The sequence below is a fragment of the Melospiza georgiana genome, chromosome Z, assembly GCF_028018845.1.
Source record: "Melospiza georgiana isolate bMelGeo1 chromosome Z, bMelGeo1.pri, whole genome shotgun sequence".
Classification (NCBI taxonomy): Eukaryota; Metazoa; Chordata; class Aves; order Passeriformes; family Passerellidae; genus Melospiza; species Melospiza georgiana.
Window position 1 is genome coordinate 5,631,916 of NC_080465.1, and position 10,152 is coordinate 5,642,067.

The window sequence follows — 10,152 nt, forward strand, 5'->3', positions numbered from 1 at the left end:
CCCAGGCTCGGCCTGGGAGAAATTTTCTCTGTTCTTTCTTCCACTGAACTGAGGATACCCACAATTCCCCCTTTTTGTTTAAAGGAGGAGGCAGTGTTTGTAATCTCCTGTGGGATCCCTTGCAGGAAAGAGAATAAACACAGCTCCAGAGGTTTATCAGTTATCAATCAAAACCGCAATCAGACATTGGCTCAGAATTGTCAAAGAGATCTCATACTTATACTATAAATTCTCTACCATTACATTCCATAAACTTTAACTATAAATTCTAAAAGTCAGTTACCAACTTTTAGTATAGTAACGTTATTAATCTGCTCATAACACTGGGAGTCTAACTCATCAACAGTCTGTTTCCGGAAACAAGGAAAAGATAAAATGCTCATACCCCACTCGCAGAGGGGCCAGCTTGTTGATGGTCAGTATCTTGATCATCATTCAAAGACTGTGACTGATGGTCAGCACTTTGGCCACTGCTTGAAGGTTGCCTGCTGGCCACATTCTGTTTCTGATGTCACAAGTCAGGGCGAACACTCCTTGCAGGTATCCATCGTACCCTGGTACCTGTGGAGACACATGCATATCCAAGGCCCCAGGTGATAAGGTCGCACGGGCCCTCACACTTATTGGTGGCAAGGTCCCATATCCAGACCTTCGCTCGACGCAGGTGCGTCTCACCTGCTGAATTCAACAAGAGAAAATGATTCAGAATTACAGGAATCTCTGAATTCTTTGGCACTGTAAGGTGATTAATTGTGTATAAAGCTTTTTCCAGTTGACTGTGGGGAGTCTCTCCCAGAATTCCCCTATTTTTGTTTTTCCAGAACATGCTGTAAAGTGCCATGAGCATGTTCAACAATAGCTTGACCCATTGGTGAAGGCAGAATACCAAGTTTGTGTGAGACTCCCCATAGGTGTAAAACCTGACGTGTCTTCTTGTGAGACAAGGCAGAGACATTGTCAGTTTCCATAGAAGAAGGTATCCCCAAAACTGCAAAAGCCATCTTCCAATGAGCAATCACATCACAACCCCTTTGAGCAGATGCCCACATGGCAGAGGAGAAGGCATCAATAGACACATGCACATACAAAACTCAGCAATGTAATATCTATTTGCCAAAGCTACAAGCCCCTTAAGCCTCTGGGGTTCACCCCTGCTGGTAAAGGTGCAGCAAGTCCATGGCACTCAGCACAGGAACTGACAATGCCATGAGCTTCAGTCAACATTAACTGAAATTGCTTTTGCAGAGTATGTGCACTTTGGTGAAAAAAATCATGTGATGCTTTGGCTTGCGCAATCTTGTCAGGCTGAAGCGGTACCTACGCAGCATCAGCCAACCTGTCAGCCCTGGCATTTCTTTCTGCTATGAAACCTGGTAAAGTGGTGAGACTCCGAATGTGCAGGATGTAACACAAATGAACCTGGCTTTGAATTGCACACCCCAAGGCTTCCAATAACAAACAAAGCTGCATTATTGACCTCTTTCAGAAGCAAGCAATCCAAACGCTTGGTTATGTCTGCGACATAGGCAGAGTCAGTGACCAAATTCAGAGGCAGAAAATTTCTGGAATGCCATAGCAATAGCTTTTAGTTCAATCAGTTGGGCCGAGCTAGACACGTGGCCTTCCAGCACTTGCCATAGACTCATCATCCTTCCAGGTAACAATGGCCTTCCCTGTTTTTCCTGAGCCGCCAGTGAAGACGGTGGGTCCCTGCACTGGCACTCAACTATTATTTGGCCGTAAGGACAGACTGGTTGTTTTTGCCAGCTGCAGTAACTTGTGACTGGGCAAATGATAAGCAACGTAGCAGGCACAGGGCCTTGCAAGGGCTCCCTGGTGTGCAGAAGTCTAAGACAGGAAATGCCAAGTCATGGTGAATGGGCTAGAAGCCCCTCTCTTCTGCCTTTGGATCCCTGCTTACCTCTCTGTAAGACTGTAGGTCACTTTCCTTTAACCCTTGCTATTGGACAATTTCTGATACCCGGGTACCCTATGTAAAGAGCTGCTTTTGCCCAGCTTGGGCAGAAGAGCTGTCACTGGGAACCTTCCCAGAAGAATCAACAAAGACGCTCCTGTGCAATCCCACACAGACTTCTCCTCTCTCTCCCAGCACCTGCCTGCCTAGGCACCTAGAAAGCTGAAGGGCTGAAATCATAATGAGCTGATAATCATTAAAGAGCTGATATCACTTAAGCTTGCTAAGTGGCCTGTGGCTAAGAATTGCTCGGACAGTCTGTCCTGAACCAGACTGCGCTATCCGGGCCCCTGCAGCCTGCTGGAGACACCCCGAAACCCAGCAAAAGGTCGCAATAAATGGCGCACTGAACTGAAAGAACTCTGGAGCAGCATCTCTTTTGAAATCGTTATTGCCTTCAGATTGCTAGGGCCCCCGAAGAAAAGCCTCCATTATAGCAGGACTCTTCTGCAGGTGGGGGGCCAGTCGACCCTCAGCTGACTTCTGAACGAGTATTTGAGGAGACTGACATCAGCTGACCACCTCCAGCAGACCCTTGACCCACACCCAGCTGAAGAAGTGTAAGTTTTAAAACAGCTTTTATCACAGGCATCTTGGGTCCCCTTTTTGGTTTTTTCTTTTTTTTTTTTTTTGTCCTTTTGTCTGCTGGTAGGGAACAGGAAAACATGGAATCAAAACTTAGCATATTGAAAGGATCCCACAACGAGAGAAATTTATACTTACTAATCCTAGCAATCCTATCTTCTAACAACTTCTCTTTCTCTAAAGGTAATCTTTCAAAAACTAACCTGAAAAAATTTATAAAATGGATTCTTTCTCAGTTTCCCGATACTAACACAGACATCACTGCTAAAGACTTCTTTTAGGACCAAGTTGGGAACACGATACATACACTCCAAACTAATCAAGATTTCTCTGTAACTCAGTTTATTCCTATGTTCCACATTATAACTAAAGCCATAGAGAAAGCCAACAGAAATAGCTCACATTCCCTGCAACCTCCCACAGCAGGGACAGACTACCTCCCTTCATACCCCAATCACACTGATAACAATCTTTCCCTGGAATTCCGCCCTCCGCCTCCGGGTCCCCCCAAGGTCGCAGCGCCACCTCTACCGCTGTTCCATCCTCTGCCCCTTTCCCTGCAAACCTCTGGCCGCTTCCCCCCCCACCTCCGCGCCCGCGGGGTTTGCGTGGTCCCCCCTTCCCCTCCCGGACGTGGCAAACACGAATTCCGCGGCATCCTGTGTGTTATCTGCAAGTGCAAATGTGCCTCTTTCCTCTGAGTCAGCTCCCCCCACCCTTCTTGCTGCTTCTCCTACCCCGACCACGGCTTCCCCTGCCCCCACTGCGCCCGCCCCCACTGCAGCCACCTCTGCTGCGGCTCCCCCTACCCCTCCTCCCGTTCTCCCCCCGCTCCCGCCGCAGTCCTTCCCATCCCCGCCACCAGTCCCTCAATCCCAGCCCCCACCCCTGCTGCTGCCACCTGCACCCGGGCGTGTATCCCCATCCCATCCCTGCCTGCTGCACTGGGAGGTCTCCCTGCATGCCGGCACACCTCAGCCGCAGCACACCACGCTGTACCCGCGGCAGCCCAGACCAATCCCACCGCCCCCTCTCCCCGCTTCTCCTTTACCCCCACCCCCAGGCTTTCCAGCCGCCCACCCACCCTCAACGTCACCCGAACGGAACCTCAGAGACCCCCCACGGAACCACCCCACTTCCCCAGCCCTGTGCATGCCATTCTGCTGCCATTCCAGCTCCACTGCTGGCTCCCTCTGGCCAAGCTCTTTTGTGCCTTCTCTCAGCCATAAAAACCCCTGCAAAATCTCACTCCAACACGCCGTAAAAAGCATAGGCCACGGCCTGCTCGCTCTCATTCCTCCTCTAAGGACAGCAGTGACAGTGACTCCGATTCTCATACAGAGGACATTGACCCATGGGCTCTAATTAAGATAGAAGCGACCAAGGCAGGAGACTGGCAGATGGCACAAAAAATTAACACCTTCTCTGTAGATTATAAAACGGGAAAAAGAGGAGGGGCCACTAATAGAAAAACATGGGAACCTAACTCAAATAAGGAACTCACACAATTAAGAAACATAGCCAAAGTACATGGCAGAAGTTCACATATTTTTAGAAATTTCCTAGAAGCTATGTTCTCAACATATATTTTAGTACCCCATGACATTAAAAACGTTGCCCACTGACTCCTTGCCCCAGCAGAATATATGTTTTGGAAAAAGCATTAGAAAAGACAATTAAAAACATTATCAGACTCATATTCTACAAATGCTGATAAATCTGATTTCACGGTTGAACAGCTGGCTGGAGAAGGGGATTTACAGAAACCCTCTGACCAAGCTGACACCTTACCTAAGGAAGCATTACAAAATGTGGCACTTGCAGCAAAAACTCCCTTACTTCTTACCCCAGATAACTCTATCCCTACCCAACGCTTTTCTAATGTTAAACAAGGAGTAGATGAAAGCTTTATCAAATTCGTGGACAGAATTAAAGATGCTCTGAAAAAAAGAGATAGAGAGCACAGAGGCAAGAAAGGGGCTGTTATGCAAGCTTGCCATGAGTAACCCAAATGAACAATGCAAAACAATTCTGAGATCTCTACCTTTGGATACAGAACCTACCTATTACATGCCCTGTTCTAAAAGACTTTTACACTGTTTTCCTGCTCTCTGTGTTTTCACACTTGTTCAACAAGGTTTTCTTTGTAAGAATATTAATCACAATATCCCAAAAAATGGTTGTGTATTTGCTCCCTAAGTATTTTCAAGGGAACAGTTAAAAAATAAATCTGTATACATGCTGGATGCAAAATGCAAATAAACTTGAGAATTCTCCCAAAAAACCTTAAGAAAAAAACCCCATGTATTCTGTAAAACCCAGAGTATCCATCTACAGAATACATTCTAGAAGACAAAATTTGTACAATGGTTCTGCACAGAATTCAATGCTTTCAAGCTTTTTGCCCTTCAGGGGCAGTGCCATTCTCTGAACTGGAATGCTCTGAGCATGTTCTGCTCACCACGGCAGCTTTCTGCTCTCCCCTGGTACAGATCATCCTCCCAGCAAAGGGGGAGTGCAGCCACCACAACTCGCAGCACCTTCCCACACAGCAGGAACCTGAAGGACAGAGATGGCCTTCACCAGCTCCTGCGGTTTCTAACAGTGCCACCTCTCGGCTGCTGAAAGCCTGAATTTCTGTGTCGTGATGTATTAGCTTATTGACTTAAATCTTCTGTTATCTTGTGGTGTGTTCAAGTGTTCCCCGAGTTATTACACTTAGGTTCTCCTCTGTGTTATGCCCTCCTACCCAAGCGTCCCTCAAGGAATCCCCTCCCTCCTCACCAGATTTTTCCCTGTCTGTCAAGACAACCCGGCCCCTTGGGCCCCTGCATCAGCCCAAAGCCTACCCTTTGTTCCAGAAAGTTCCCTGTCCCTCACCCCAAGATCCAATCCCTATCGCAACCCTCTCTCCTCCCCTTGTTCTGATTTGTTGTAGCCTTTGAAACCACACCCTGAGAGTCGCTTATTGGTTAGTATATCGTGTCCACCCCCTTTTGAAAGATTTTAAAAACCCGTGCACAGCAGGGCTGGGAGTTGGGAGTTGTTTTTATTTTTTCTTCCGTTTTGCAATTCATTCCTATGTGCTTTTCCCCCCACCTTTATTGATAAATTTACTGCATTTTACACTGCAGAAAAGCTTCCTCTGCCTCTTTCTTTTGGTCCTTGTTGGTGCTCTACGGGTCTCTACTGGTAGGCAATTAGCCTAGAGGTTCTGGCTCAGGCAAAACCCTAACCTAGCCAGTTCCCCACTCTTGCCACTGTCCCTGGAACATCACAGAGCTAGCCAGGGCTCCGGAGGGCAGTGACAGTGACCCATGCTCTGGCATGTCACAGCCCTCAGAGCCACACCTGCCAGGCCACACGCCCCAGCCCTGGTCCCCACTGCTGGCCTCAGCGGCTCCTGGGCATCCTCAGCCTGGGTGCAAAGGCAGCCACAGGAGCCTCCCAGGGCGCTCTGGATCCAGGCTGCAGGCACCCTAAAGCCGGCACTGAAAGGGACATGGATGGGGACTGCAGCCGGATCTTCCAGTGCTCACCAGCCCTGACTGCCCTCTGAGTGCACCCTAACCTCACCTGCAGCACCTTGAGCACATTTACCCTTCTCGCCTGTTCTGGAATGTGGTGGTCCCCCATCCTACACCAGCCCTTTGCAGGGAGTGACCAGCTCCCAGCTGCTCGGCTACCCTGGCCTTACTTTCTGTTTCCTAGCAATGAACTTAAGGGATACACTCCTGAGAATCCCAGCACAGCATTTGTTTCTCAGGAGCTCTTAGGCAAAAAACCTCCACTGATGACTAGTTTTTGCACAGAGGAGGAGGCGCTGACAAACGTAAGGCACAAGCAGGGCTCGGGCATGAGAATTCCTGATCCGCAGGATTCCACCCATTGTTGTTGCCAACTGCTTTGCTCACATGTTAGAGTCAGTTTGGGACAGAAGTTGCTGTTGACAGGGTAGGAAAATTTGGAGAAATAAAAGCACAGAAAGCAACCAAAAAATCCCAAGAGGAAAAATGCTTAGAAACGCAGAGAACAAAAGTCCTCGGAGATGGTTCAATAGAAAATGCCACCAGCAGTGAGCAGAGCCCAAGGCTGCTCACTGCCACCACAGGGGCTCCTCAGTCCCTTGCTGGTTTATGTGTCATCTCTACTTGGCTCTCTCTGCCCCTTCAGCAGACACAGCCCTGACTGGAAAGGGCTCCATGCTCTGGCGTTCCCTGTTTGCTCCAGGCTACATTTTTAGCAGCACTGAAAGAAGAGGTGAAACAATGCAGTTTTTGTCCTTCTTGCAAACTCTTCTCCTTCAGTGCTACTGCCAGAGATCATCCTTCTGTCAGGTTGGCGCTGTGTGTGTCTGCTGCTGCAACCTTGTCCATGTCCCTTCCATCAGCTCCTGTGTATCGGCGCTTGCTGTCCTACATCATGAACTGAGAAGAGCAAAGATGGAATTTTCTTGGCTTTTCCAACAGACACAACAAATTATAAGTCCAAATAACTTGGTCGTTTGTTTCAGCCCTCTTTTTAGATAACTCTTTCCTGCTTTAATGCAAAAGGCTCTTTTCCCACATGGATGGACTGTTCTGTAATTGGCAGTTGTTGATGGAGATTTGGTGAATTTTCCATTGGTCACTTGGTGGAGTCCCCATGGGCTGAGCTCAGCGGCCGACTCTGCTGTCCCCAGGGGATGCATTGGGACGCCAAGCCCCTCAGGGCTGGAATTCAGGGTTGGGCGGGCTCGGAGCGCGGGGCCTGGGCCCGTGAGGAGCTGCTGCTGGCGCTGGCTGTGCTCAGCCCGCTGTGCCGAGCAGCCGCGGCCATGGAGACACGGGCGGGAGCTGTGGCCGAGGCCGGCAGGCGGCCCGGGCCGGCTCGCAGCTGCGAGGACGCCGACAGCCTGTGCCCTGAGGCCGAGGCTGTGGCGGGCGCTTTGCGGGCAGGGCTTTTCCGAGCCGGCCGCAATGCGGCAGAGGCAGGCGGGAGCGCGGCGGGGGCCGGCAGCGGCGGGCAGAGGCCGCAGAGAGCAGCAGCCCGGCCGGGCCCGCTGCGGAGCGGCACGGAGCTGCCGGGCAGCCCTCGGCCGTGGCTGTGCGCACAGGGCAGGAGCAGAGACCGGAGCCGCGACAGGAGCAGAGGCAGGAGCCGCGGCAGGAGCCGGCCATAGCGGCGGCTCGCCGTGCCCAGGGCCGCAGCCGCAGCTCTCCCCTGCCGGCCACAGCAGCAGCCGCTCGCCTCCGAGGCTCCGGCGCTTCCCGAAGATGAGGGGCCCGGCCCTCAGCACGGCCTGGAGCCCCGCAGCGAGAGGAGCCGCCGGCGCCGCAAAGGGCAGCGCAGAGGGCGCAGGTTGAGGAGGAGGACATGAGGCTCGCTGTGGGCCGCGCTGGGGCAGCTCTGCCCTCTCGGCCTTCGCCTTGAGCCCTTTGCTTCTTTTCCAGGAGCCCTGATCCCCGTCCTCGGCCAAGGGCCCCCACAGCCCTTTCCAGGGCTGCAGGAAAAGCTCCCTCAGTGACAGAATCACAGAATCACTGGCTTGGAAGACAAGACACCTTCAAGATGATCGAATCCAACCCATGTCCTAACACCTCAGCTAAAGCTCGGCACTGAGTGCCACATCCAGTCTTCTTTTAAAGGCTTGCAGGGATGGTGAGTCCACCAGCTCCCTGGCAGGGGTCTGTCCCAGGAGGAACCAAGATAACACTGGGGCCTTCTACCCCCCAGCACTTGGAGCTCTGGAAGTTTGTCTTTCTGCTTAGGCAAAGGCCATGGAAAAGGACTGGGAAAAGCAGTCACAAATAGAGTGCCCTACAGAGCTCTAAGTAGATGTGCAAAGAATACAGAAAACAGAAAAAGAAAAAGGCAAAACCCAAATGGCATCAGCAAAGTCTTGGGCATAAACACATAGATGCAGATGGTCTTCTCAGCCCTCTTTATATTTCTGGGAACCAGAGAAATCTTGCTTGAGCCTCTGGGGAGATGGGTTTGGGAAGTAAAAGTTCATAGCTTTTTTTTATCCTTGGGGCAGCTCCTGTTCCTAGCATCAGCTGAGCCTCTCTCCAGCCTGATGCCTGTTCTGATTGTTGCAGCAAAACAATTGATGGCAGATAGAAGACACTGACACTTGCAGAGATGTAACTTCTTCCAGTGCCAGCTGTGAGTGGGAGTCAGAAGAAAAACTCCAGAAAGCACAACTCCATTGGAAGACTGCCTTCCTTTTCATTCTGTAAAGAAGCTCTAGATCCACTTGGGAATTGTCAGTTGTTTGTTAAGGATGGGAAGTTCTCTTTCATTATTTTTTTCATGTGGTTTGGAAGTGGATAAGGCTCTCCTTCATTCACAAACTCCAGACCCAAGTGCCTTTGGAATATGGCCCACTGGGCAGTTTTTGCCCAGCCATGGTACTTGTGGATATAAGAAAGCAAGGGCAATGGTATTTGCAGCCAAAACCCAGCAAAGCTTGGCTCAGCCAAAACATCCTGGGGAGACAGAGGCCTCCAGCTGTTCCTAGAAATCAGCAGAGTTCCAGCCAAATGGTTCTAAGTGCACTCTCTTTGCCTGGATCAGAGGCTTGCTCAACTGAAGAAGCAGAAAGATCAGCAAGGAGTTCCCAAAGGCCCATCACATCATTTTGATTTTGCTCATCTTGTGTAAGTTTGCAACTAAACATGTGTTTGCAGTTGAGCTAATGAGAGGGAAAAAAAACAGTAAAAAGAGGCTTTATGGCAGGGCCATGACATTCCACAAGAGGAATCACTGGTGTGCATTTTATGGACCTCTCTCAATCCTATGAAAAGTATTGTAGCCCTGATTTAAAATAGACCAGTATGAACCAACTTGGAGAGACAGAGTTATAGGGTTTGTTTTAAAAGCGAGGCAAACTACCCAAAGGGTGTTGTTTTGTGACATTTTAAAATAATACTACTTCAGAATTAACAACTGCAATCAATCAAATCAAGAGGTAAAAATTTGGTATAGGAATAATTAGAAACACCAAAAATGTGAAGATAGGAATGCATGTTTTCATAAAAATCATTAAATTAGAGACAAATAGATGCCCTGAACTACAATAGAAAGGCAGGTAGAACTGGACTTGAATTAGCTCTTTTTACATTGCTGGAGTATTTTCCTTCTGAAGAGGAGCTAGTAGGGTATTGCTGAAGAAAAGTGACCCAGGCAGGATGGGGCAGCGTGCCGTGCTCCAAGCAGAGGCTGCCAAGGGCTGCCCGAAGAGCGCCCTGCTGCAGCCAGAGCCCTCCTGGCCTGGGGCCCGGAAGCAAAGGGCCAGGGCAGCCACCTCCTCGTCCTGAACCTGCCACCGCTCCTTGCTGCTGCTGCTGCTGCTGAGGGAAGGAGAACCAAAGGCTGTTGGTGGAGAACACCAGGCCATTGCTGCTGCAGCCTGTCCTGCCCTAACCCTGCTTTCAGCGCTGTGCAGAACCTGGACATCCTGGACAAGGAACAACTGCTGGCGTGTGCCTGTGGCTCTGAGGCTCCCGAGAGCTGATGTGTAATGGGGAACAGCTGCCCCAGCCCTGACTCTGCCCTCTGCAAGCTGTGGCAGCAGTGCAGACTGTCTCTGCACAACCATCTCCCGTGTC